This window comes from Lathyrus oleraceus, chromosome 4 (assembly GCF_024323335.1).
Source record: "Lathyrus oleraceus cultivar Zhongwan6 chromosome 4, CAAS_Psat_ZW6_1.0, whole genome shotgun sequence".
In the NCBI taxonomy this organism is placed as follows: domain Eukaryota; kingdom Viridiplantae; phylum Streptophyta; class Magnoliopsida; order Fabales; family Fabaceae; genus Lathyrus; species Lathyrus oleraceus.
This window is the reverse complement of record NC_066582.1, coordinates 468996867-469008879: the sequence shown is the minus strand read 5'-3', so window position 1 is coordinate 469008879 and position 12013 is coordinate 468996867.

The following is a 12013-nucleotide window of genomic DNA, read 5'->3' as shown; positions in this document are numbered from 1 at the left end:
GGTTCAGAAGATAACAGCAAGGATAACATCGAGATCTTAGACGGGGTATGCCCCAACTGTTCTACAACATCAAAATCACTCTTGCGAATGATTTTCAGCACTTCTTCCATTTCTTGTTTGGCAACATCTTCGGGAGTAACTTCGACCGGTGCCTCTGACTGAGAAGGATTGACTGGTTCCTTTCCTCGAGTTTCAAGGACAGGAGGTGAGATTTCTAGAGAGAAGATCCTTCCGCTTCGAGTAATTTTACTAGTCCCAACAATGCCACTAGTATTAGCAGCATTATCCACTTGCTTCACGCCATGGACGTAAACATCACTGCCATAATTCCACGGAATAGCTTTGCTTGAGGAATACGGGATCGGGCCAGGTGCAGTGATGATTAGGGGAGCAACCCTGGGCTCAGCAGTAATCTTCACAGGCGCCCTGGTAGCGGTAATCTTCACTGGAACTTTGGACCTAGCAATCACAGATATTTCTTCAATAGGGTTTTCCGCCTTAGGAATCCTTTCGAAGAGAACTGTACGATCGTCCATCAGCCGTTGAATACCATTCTTCAATTTCAAACAGTCCTCGGGCCGGAGTATGCAGAGATTGCAATCTTCAGCACAACCTAGAAATAAACCAGCTTGCAATAAATTCCTCTTTATGATTGGGAGAGGAGATGTTAAGTCCGCCACATTGGAAATGTGAGAATCGTCATCCATAGCATTAACAGTCTTGTCATGATTAGGCATAGGAGCAGTGATGATATTAGGAGTCTCCGGAGGCTCGAACTCAATTTCTCCAGCTTCGATCATATCCTGAATCTTATTCTTCAATGACCAGCAATCGTTTGTATCATGCCCGGGGCTATCGGAGTGATATGCACACCTGGCATTGGGATTATAACGAGAAGAGGTAGTGTTGGGATTTGTAGGAGGATCTCTAAGGGTGATCAAATTTGCCTTTAGCATTCCCTGCAGTGCCCGTGCCAAGGTCATATTGATCCTGGTGAACTGCCTTCTTGGCCTGTCTTGTTTGGGCTGGAAGTTTTGAGATGGTGGTGCTGCAATCATAACTGCTCCAATGTCGTGGTCACGGTTTTTCTTGTTACGACCCTTTTGACCGTACACAGCATTTGATTCGTTCCTCCCCTGATAGGACCTTTTGGTGCTTGCAGAGGTAGCCGCCTGTATCTTTCCACTTCGGATGCCGCTTTCAACACGTTCACCTGTTAATATAAGTTCAGTGAAACCTGATGAAGAACTTCCCAGTAGATGGCTGTAGAATGGGCCGGTCAGTGTGCCCATGAACATGTCCACCAATTCTCTGTCAGTCATAGGGGGTTTGACTCTGCCAGCCAAATCTCTCCACTTTTGAGCATATTCTTTAAAGCTTTCTTTAGTTCCCATAGTCATATTCTGCAACTGTAGCCGGGTAGGTGCTAGTTCAGAGTTATACTGGTACTGTTTATAGAAAGCTGTTGCTAAATCAGTCCAGGTGCGGATGTCAGAGCTCTCGAGCTGATAATACCATTCCAACTGTGTGCCAGACAGGCTCTCTTGGAAGAAATGGATCCATAGCTTCCTGTCAGTGGTATGCGGCTGAATCTTTCTCACATAAGCTCTCAGATGCATCTGAGGACAAGACGCACCATCGTACTTAGTGAAAGTGGGGATTTTGAATTTGCGAGGAATGGTCACATCGGAGACCAGACCCAAACTTTCGAAATCCAGACCGGGCGCCTTCTGACCCTCCATAGCTAGCATACGTTCTTCCAGCAACTTGTACTTATCATCTCTTGGAGAGTACTGTTCATTTTCATAACCTTCATCGTCATCCTCAGGGTTGGAGAAATCAGCATTCTCTTCCTCTGAATCATTCTCCGCCCCCTCTTCTGAACCATTCGGGATTCCAAACTTGACTCCTGCGGCCTGTCCTTTACGCCTTCTTCCCGGGTTAATGAAACTCACAGCTTTCTTGTCTTTCTTCTTTTCGAGCAAAAGAGCCTTCAGTTCCTCCTGCCCCTTGGATAAGCTTAGCATCATCTCCTTGAATTGAGCATTCTGAGTCTGGAGATCTTTGACAGTTTGTTCGAGATCCATTTTTCTGTTTGTAATGAAGACCGTGAGAACATTGAACTTGTAGAATACCTGTTATGCAGTGTTATGTTATGTTATGCAATGCATGAAATGTTTTCAAGGACTTTTGGAATTTAACTTTGCGTAAATCACCAACAAGAGAGAAATGTTTATTGCTAATTTCTTTGATCAATGTTCATTACAAAAGGAATAATAATAAAAATACAATGAAAGCTCAAGTCTCCCAGGGGCGACTTCTTTTTGGGCGAAGATACGCATTAAGTCTTCGTTCCTCATTAAGCTGACTGGTAAGTTCTAACACTTTCTTCCTTTCTGCGACGAACTGAGTCTCGAAAGTATCCCTTTCTTCTCTCAACTGGATCCAGGATCTCTTTAGTTCCTCAACATTGGTAGGCATATCTGGATAAGGAATGATCTGAGGAGCACCTCCTTCAGCTTCAGGTTCGACAATCTGAGGTCCGATTGCAAGATATGGCATGACAAGTTCACGAGCTCTGGCGCGTACCCATCTGAGATAAGGTTCCATAGGAATAGAATTTTTCTGTCCTAACGTACCTCTCTTCACCATGCCCTAAGCTCGTACAAATCTTTGACGGAGGCCTTGGGAATCGTTGTCATAGTCGAACATGATGCTTTCGATGATCATTTCATGTGGACCATCTCTTCGAGCACAACCAAACTGTCGCAGAGCTAAAGCAGGATTATAAGTAATACCTCCTCTTATTCCTAGGAGTGGTACATTAGGGAACTCGCCACAACGGTCAATGATGGTAACATTTTCCTTGAACTGAGGACACCAACAGATGTCTGGGTGGGAGAGCGACATTATCCTTTGAGACCATTTCAAATTCTGCTCGTTCTTCAAGACTGATTGAGGAAGGTGCGAAATAAACCACCTAGACAACAAAGGTATGCAGCACATGAGAGTCCCTTGCTTCTTCATGGTACGAGTGTGGAGGGAATGCAAAATGTCTCCCAGCAAGGTAGGTATAGGGTTATGAGTGACAAATATCTTAATAGCATTCATGTCTATGAATTGGTCTGGATTAGGGAATAACACCAAGCCATAGATTAGCAATGCCAGGATGTCTTCGAAAGCACGGACATTCATAACTTTTAAGAATTCTCGGGCCTTATTTGTCAGGAATTTGGCAAGTAAACCCTTAACTCCACTCCTTGTTACCCAATTAGCTTCAATGTCGGACTTCGTCATGTGTAAAGCTGCGGCAACTTCTTCAGACTTCAGAACCTTTTCTAAACCACTGAAAGGTATTTGATCAAGGATAGGTATCCCAAGCAGTCTGGAGAATTCTTCCAGTGTAGGTACCAACTGATAATCTGGGAATGTGAAGCAATGATGTTTAGGGTCGAAGAACTGGAATAAAAGTCTCATCATATCTTCTTTGAAACCAGTGGTAACCAAATTGAGGAGAGAACCGTGTTTCTTGATGAACTGGGCATGATCGGGGAGCTCTGACACTAAATTCTTCAGTTGAGGAGAGATTGCTACAAAATTGATCCGGATGGTCTTCCTGGGAGCCATAGCCTTACAAAACAGAGCAAAGTTAAATCCCTAAGTCCTTGAAATGGTTAGTATAATGTTATGATGTCATGATGTTATGATGTTAAGATGTTATGAGGTTAAATAAATAACAAGCACAAGCAAGTCACACAACCATCATTCCTAGGTTTTAAGGCTTGCATGAGTTCCATAGGTAAGTACCCTCCCCACTGAAGTTTAGTTGGTTCAACCTGTCCTAGAATAGTAACCGGGTTCTAGAAGGATCTCAAATCACCGACCTTCCTTTAAGTCCACTTCAGTGCAACACCAAGTGGTTGACCGAAGCTTCCCTAAAGTCCAATCTCAAAGAGTGTAGTATCGAGTCTCAACCAACCCCAGTCGGAACCGAAGTCAGTTATCTCACTACTTTCTAATGGCCAGGATGAGTCAATTAGGGTTCTAAAGGTCTGGTTAATGCTTTAATGACACCACGCGGAAGCCAAATTTTTCCTCAAGTGAACATGAGGAACATCAGGACATCCAAAGTGTCACATTAACCGTAGCCATCATTTTAACCATTCCAGTATACGCCGGATAGTCGCGATGATCTATTGCTACTTACCTAAGGTACACTAGATCCGGGTGTAGGATCTTTCACTCAAAAATACCCAAGCAATCCCTTAAAAGTAAATCAGACAATTTGGAATAAGTGATCTTGTTTTTAAGGTAACCTCTCTTTTAAAGTATCCCCAGCAGAGTCGCCAGTTCTGTCATACGGTGAACTGACTTGGGGTATTTTGCTTTTTATCGCAATGTCGCGGATAGCAAGAGTCGCCACCGACTTTTCTTTTATCCAATAAGGAAAGGTGGAAAAGAACAGGAAAGACCTCAATAGATTTTGGGTTCGGGAGGTACATTATACAAAGGGAAGGTGTTAGCACCCTTTGTATCCATGGTTATCCATGGGCTCTTAATTGCTGGATCACTTATATTTTTGTCTGAAAAGTGTTCGTGAATTGTTTAAAAAATGTTTCGAAAAGAGAGTTTAACTTTGTAATGATTCTCGTATGAATGTATACAAAGTATTTATCTCGTTTGATTTTGAAAACGGTTTAGAAAAATGTAACTTGGTAATGATTCTAGTATGAATGTATACCAAGTGGTGATTTTCTAGGATTTGCAAAGTGTGAGGGGTGGGAAATGTTTTAGGTTATGATCCAGCAATTGAGAGTTATACCTTCCTAAGGTCGTTATGAACGTTTCCTATCCTTATGAGGGTAAAATTGTCCTTACTATTGAGAAGTAAGTAATTTTACCCTTTGGATGTTTAAGGGTCATCGTAGGGTCATCGATAGGTCATTGAAGGCAACAGTTGTAAGGATACCTTAGCATTTGAAGGGACGATCATCATTTAACCGTAGGCTACACCGAAGGGTCATCGAGGGGCGAAATCATATATTCGAAGGCAACATCCAAGGGACTATGATTTATTTTATGATGATTTAATCGAAGGGCCATTGCTAAGTGTATCCCCACATTCGCGGGACATGACCGTGGTACTGTAATATCGTAAGGCAAAAGAGAGGTCCAAGATCACATATTTAGAGGCCGTATTTTACAATCGATTAGGTAATTAGGATGAATCTCCACATTAAATTAATACATTAAAATTAATACATTAAAATTAATACATTAAAATTAATTAGGTAATTTAGGGTGAAACTCCACAAGGGTATCCCACAAATAAAGTGGAAGACCTAGACAGCAATCTTTTCCTGGGAAAGGTGAACCTTTACAAAATTCAGCAAACGGGTTAGAGTACCAAGTCAGGGTGCAATCAAGGATTGCACCGCAAAAGAAACCAGAACAGCAATAGGGTCAGATAAACAATGCATGGCTATGATAAAAACATGACAGGTTGGCAAAGGACAGAACAGAAAAATCAGCGACTGTCCCGGTCGCCGCTGCCTCGCCTAGCGAAGGCTTAGCGAATACTCGCTGCATGCTCGCTTAGCGATGTGCTAGCGAGCGGCTGCGGGTTCTGGTTTTGATAACAACATAATGTCAGCAAGCTTCACACCTTATAGCATCCATTACAGAGATTATGTGGTTAGACATACAGATGTTCATGCATACTTAAATTCATATGTAAAACTTAAGATAGTTTCATAAATTCAATCATGATACCATATGCAAATTAAGAACATAAGGTAGTAATAGCAATGCCAACCTGTTTGTAATCGAATTGTAACCTTGAATTGGCCGATCGGATCGAATTGAGCGGAAGTGACCTTGCTGCCGCCGGCTTTCCTTCAGGGTTTCCTTTAGGGTTACTCGAAATTCTCAAGGTTAGCCTCCAGGGTTTGCCGTCTGTGAGCGCTAGGGTTTGCTTGCTAGGGTTCTCCTTTCGTCCTCTTTCCTTTTTCTTTTCATTACTGAAGTGCTGGTATTTATAATGCTCTTTTTTGTGACCTAATGGGCTCAGAGTGAAGCCCAGAATTTTCTGTTATCTGCCAGCTTCGCTAGGCGAGCGTGTAGCGAACGTTCGCTAGGCGAAGGATTTGCTCGCCTAGCGAGCAGGCCAGTTTGGGCCATTTTCTGGATTGGGCCATTCGTGAGCTAGGCCTTTGTTCCTTTAAGATCAGTGTCATAAAAATGAGTCGGAGTGCCCTGAAAAATGTCTTAAAATATTAATGGGCAAATTTTGGGGTATGACACTCACATTTAACTTTTAAAAATAATTTTTGAAAATGATTAGAATTCAATTAACCTTAAAAATTGCTTTCGCCCTGATTTAAAGTTAATGTTCAATTTACACTGTCCAGTTAAAAGCTCAAACCGTCGTTCTATTGATTTTAACTTCTTTATGTGTTTTACTCTCGTACAAAAACCTTGGTATTAACTTTGTAAATTGAGACCAGAAAAAAGAGTGACTATATTTTGAAATAAATTTAAATCAACTCAGTTTTGATTCCTTTATTCCGCTTACTTTACATACCGATATCTAAATTAATTAGCCGGACATGCTAAACATGCTTAAACAATAATCATGCATAAATACGGCCATATCAAACAAACAATATATATAAACAGCAGCACATAGCATATGTAAATTAAAACAATAAATCAATTAATTAATGAACCTGTAAAAATACTAGAATTCTTGGTTTTAGCTTCGATGCTCGAACACAACACCACAAGTCGGTTGAATTTGTTCTTCACAATTCTCGATCAGACAGGGAAGTAAAAACAAGGAAATAAAATACTATGATCTGACGTAAGGTTAGATCCAATAAAAATCACACAATAGTTTCCGGTGTAGAAACTATCGTGAGAAAATAAATTGAATGCTTTGGAAATTCACTAGAAAAGAAAAGAAAATAAAATGCTTGGAAATTAGAATGCTAGAAAATTACAAAACTGGAAAAATATTGCACGAAGAAGAGATGTCTCAATTGGATCTTTTGAGGTCTATTTATATTCATCCATAAAATAACCGTTTTCTCAAAAGTATCTTCAGTAGGGTTCCAAAGTGTCAACGAGTCAAGAGGAAAAATAGGGGAGAACGTCCTTCTGTTACGCACGTCAATGCCAAAATATAGGAGTGGGGTGTGTGACGTCCGTCACACCATGTGTTACGGTCGTAACACTAGGTAAAGGGGCGTGATGCTCGGCACGTGAGTGTGGCGGTCGTCACAACCATTTTCCTTGTTCCAAACGTGGGCTGGGCTTTGGTGAGATGCTTTTCCTAGAAAATCCTCTTTTTGCACCCCTCTTCTTTCTTTTTCACACGTGCTTTAAATAATGATACTTGAAATAAATAAAAAGAAAATACCAAGTAATATCGAATAATATAAAATAAATTGAATCAAATAACGATATAATATAATTAAATCAAGTCTAAAAATGTGATATAGTTTCATGTTATCAAACTCCCCCACACTTAGACTTTTGCTTGTCCTCAAGCAAAATACAATGTAGAAATCGATTTAAAATATTAGCCAGATGAAATTTCCAAACACACATCAATTCGTAATAGGTTGCAAGTAAATCTCGTTTAGAAATAACCTGAGTTTAATCTTAACATATAAAACTACCGTAACAACACTAGATAACCTCACCTTATGCAAACCAGTTCGAGTCATGCTATTATAGCTCAGCCTAGTTCTTTTACTCTTATTTCACCCGTTTTCATTCTAGCGAAATCACATTAAGCCCTTTACCTTTTCGCGCACATAGTGGAGTAACCGGTTAGCGATTCTGATCCCCCTTTAGCTAGAAGTTCTGGTACATAAGTTGGATAACTTCGTTATTTAGTCTATTGCAAATTGCGGGGGATCGGACCGTAGTTCGCCCTACCAAGTTCAACACCAGAAACCGCTGAACCAACTCACAATGGATCGTTCATACCATGTTTTTGTAGGGTCCGCAACCTTTGGATTAAATGACCGGGTAAGGATCACCTAACTTAATTAGTGCATTTCCTGATTTTTAATATGTTGTTTTGGGAATCATTCACTTGTATTCATCGGCTCTCCACGTAGTTTGCTATTAAGATGGTGCCGACTTCTCGTATAAACTACTCGGGGTTACTATAGAACTAAAAGTTCAAGGGATTGGTATAATAGGTACTTAGCCTGATCTAACATGTTGAGGTTTTTAGAGTGTTGGGGCGGTAATAATTTTGTCTTAATTTCACTCAGGTTTTATAAAATAGGCAACCTTTATACTTATTGAGTGTGTTAAATTTTGTTATGGCTCAAGAAAATTGAGGGGAGTAGATAATAAAAATTTGCACACTAGGGACTTGACTTAAAATAAATTATTTTTTTTTAATGAAAGGGAAATAACATACTTGAAAGGGAAATATTGAAAGGGAAATAAACATAACTGAAACAAAGTTTTCCCCCCTACACTTAAATGAAACATTGTCCCCAATGTTTCAAGAAAAGCGAAAGAAAAGGAAAAATAAATAAAACTGGTACTCAAACTCAATTCTGCCTGCGTCCTCTTGTTCTGGGACCTGGTGATCGTTGACGTACTTCCAAGTCATCAAACCTGTTAAGCAAGTCAGTGAACCTCTGGTCGGTTATTGCATTCCTCTCTTCTTGTTGTTGTTGCATCTGGCGCATCAGTTGCATTACTTCGTTATTCTGCGCATGCATGGCATCAAGCCGTTGGGCTTGATGTTCAATAGCATCCATGATGTCATCATTTATTGCAGGCCTTCTTCTTCGACGATGTCGGGAGGATGGACCAGCTACATTATCGGAAGGATTATGTGGGACCGGATGTTGTTCATACGGAATTTTGCGGTACCGGTTAAGTACTCGTCCTCACCGGTTGGAGTGGTGTATGAATAAGAGCTTAAAAACTCCAAGGTGAGTGATGGGTATGTTGGGTGATTTTGTGTGCAAAGAAAAGTTAAATCGGATAGCCTAAGCAGCCAGTGCACACCTTGAAGTAATCCTAATTCTTGTAAGCAATTTAAATCTGGGTACCTAGTGGATATGACACCGCGTTTTTGGAACCGAACGAACTACTCCCGTTGATAGTTACTATCTTCAGATCGGAAAATAATATTTCCGAATTGCACTTCTTGATGTTGGTTCTCCGCCATATTAATTGGTAGGTAGAAAGAAGGAAAAGAGGATGAAATATATTTGTATAAAAAGGTTTATTGTTATGATGTGGTGTAGGAAGAGATGTATTGTAGGTATTTATAGGAAGAGGTTTGAAATTGGGAAGAGGAGTGGTTGAGAAGAAAATTAATGGGGACGAATGTGAGTGGAACGGAGTAAAGAGGTGAGTTGAATGGGGAGATGAAGGGAGTAACGGTCATGACCATAACGGTCAACAACGTTTACGAGGAAACACGCTGTCACACTCGTGACAGAATGTGTTACGGGCGTCATGGGTTGCGTGGCGACCGTGACAGCATGTGTGACGATCGTCACACTTCTGAGTTTTGCAACGGTCGTGACAGCAGGAGGCAGCATGCATTGGTTAAAATATGTGACATGTTTTGTTTTATTATTATTTTATTTTATTATTTCATTTTGAGTTGCTAGGAATGCTACTTTACTACACCATAGAATATATATATTTTTCTCTAATAAGCCATGTAAGTAGTAGCATACAGTAAATATCATTATTGGTAATTTTAGATAGTGCATAAATCAAAATAAAATTTAATTTAACCAATAATGCCAGTAAAAGTAAACATAATGTAATATTTGAAGATAAACTAAAACATGCGAAAAGTAAATACTAAGATAAAAATAATGTCAAACGAAACTATAAATTTCCTAAGACTAAAACTAGTTAACTCCAATTCTTCTAGCCACTTGTAGAATCTCTCGTCGGAGGGGCAAAGGAATTGACACGCTGTAGCAACTCGTGGAATTGATTTGTCATTCTACTCATGTATTCCATAAATTCATGTCCCATCTGTTGGTGTAAGCCCTAGAGGCCAATACTTTTGGTACTTGTATCGAATTATTTATTAATAATAAAAAGATTTTTTCTTTATTACGTTTGTTTAATAAAGTCCCTAGAATAGCTAGTCTGGTTAATGTATCAAGTATGACTTAATCATGAGATCACATTAAACCTGAGGACACTATTCTTAAAGTATCCGTAGTCGAGCTTTATTGTGAAGTGGGATGACATTAAAGCATTAAGACTATTATGTATATAGACTGATGATCACATCTCATGGATCATGGATAAGGAGTTATCAAGTCTTAAACATAGGTATGAATATTAAGAGTAATATTTATACCGGATTGACCCGTTATGAGAATACTATATAGAAAGTTATATAAAGTGTCATAAGTTATTCTCATGGTGATAATGGTGTATACCACTCTTCGACCTGAAACCACTATGGACCCTAGATGTAGAGTCGAGTGCTTTATTGCTGATCAAACGTTGTCCGTAATTGGATAACCATAAAGACAGTTGATGGGTACTCCACGAAGCATGCTGAGGGACATGAGTGACCTAGATGGAATTTGCCCATCCTGCATAACAGGATAAATGTCTATGGGCCCAATATTGAACTAGACAAGGATGAGACGGTCTATGCCTTGTGTTCAATATAGACATAAGGGCAAAAGGGTAATTATACACATAAGTATTATCACAAAAGGAATTGTCAGATCACTTGACATTTTCGTGTCTTGGATAGCAGTGATGTGTTGCTAGATACCGCTCACTGTTTATTATGTTAAATACATGATTTAATATAATTGCCAATGCCGCGAAAACCTACAGGGTCACACATAAAGGACGGATTGATGAGAGATAGAGTAACTAAGGAATACCGTAAGGTACGGTGCCCTTAAGTGAATTATAGAACATCGTAAGGTACGGTGTACTTGAGTAGAATACGAAATATGGTAAGGTACCATGGGCTTAAGTGATTTTGGGCATATTATAAGATATGGGCCAAAATACACTTAAGTGGGCCTTTTAGCTTGAAGCCCACACAAGTGGTTCTATAAATAGAACCCTTGTGCAAAAGCATTCATTGCGGTTGCATTATTTTCGTTTTCTTTCTCTCTCTCTCTCTCTCTCTCTCACACACACACACTCAAAGCCTTCATTCGTACCAGCTAGCACTGAGATTGAAGGAATCTGTTCGTGTGGATTGAGTAGAGACGTTGTCATCGTTCAACGTTCGTGATCGCTCCGTGGATCTGCATCAAAGGTTTTGATCGTCAAAAGAGATCTGCACCAAAGGTTTCAATCGTCACAAGAGGTAAATATTCTATCACTAATCATGACCATTCGTAAGGATCTCTAAAGGAGAAAATTTTAATTTCCGTTGCGCTTTGGATCGCAATTCTCCTTCACCATCTTAGTTAACTCTTCTCTAATGGCATCTTGTTCTGACATCAAGGCTTGAATAACGGTATTATAATCAGTTCTGGGCATATGATGTCTAAGATCAGGTATTGCCGATTCTACGGACGGGATAGGATGAGGTGGAGAGGCAGCATCATGGTAACCAGTTGGTGTCTGCGGATCAGACTCAGCATAAGGAATCTGGTTGTCAAGAATCTCATAATCTTGGATGGTTTCAACAGATCTAACAGGAGAAGGTATTCCATCCAGGTTGTAGAGCCAATTATTTCGGTTATGGACACTAGTCATCGGACTAGGCATGGTGAATAGGTAAAAAGCTTGGTTGTTAATTAATAGTTCAAACTCTTCAGGTCCAAGGTTTCCTATAAACATAATGTTGAAAAGGAAAAGTATATTCATAGGCTGAATACCACAAAAAGGGTTCAAATCAAGCATGGGTTGGCGCAATCCAATAGCATTAGCAATCATAGTTATCAATCCTCCTATTTGAATCGGTGCACGGTCATCTTGAATAAGGAGGTCAAAACTCGCCAACATATAAGTGGCACCATTTACT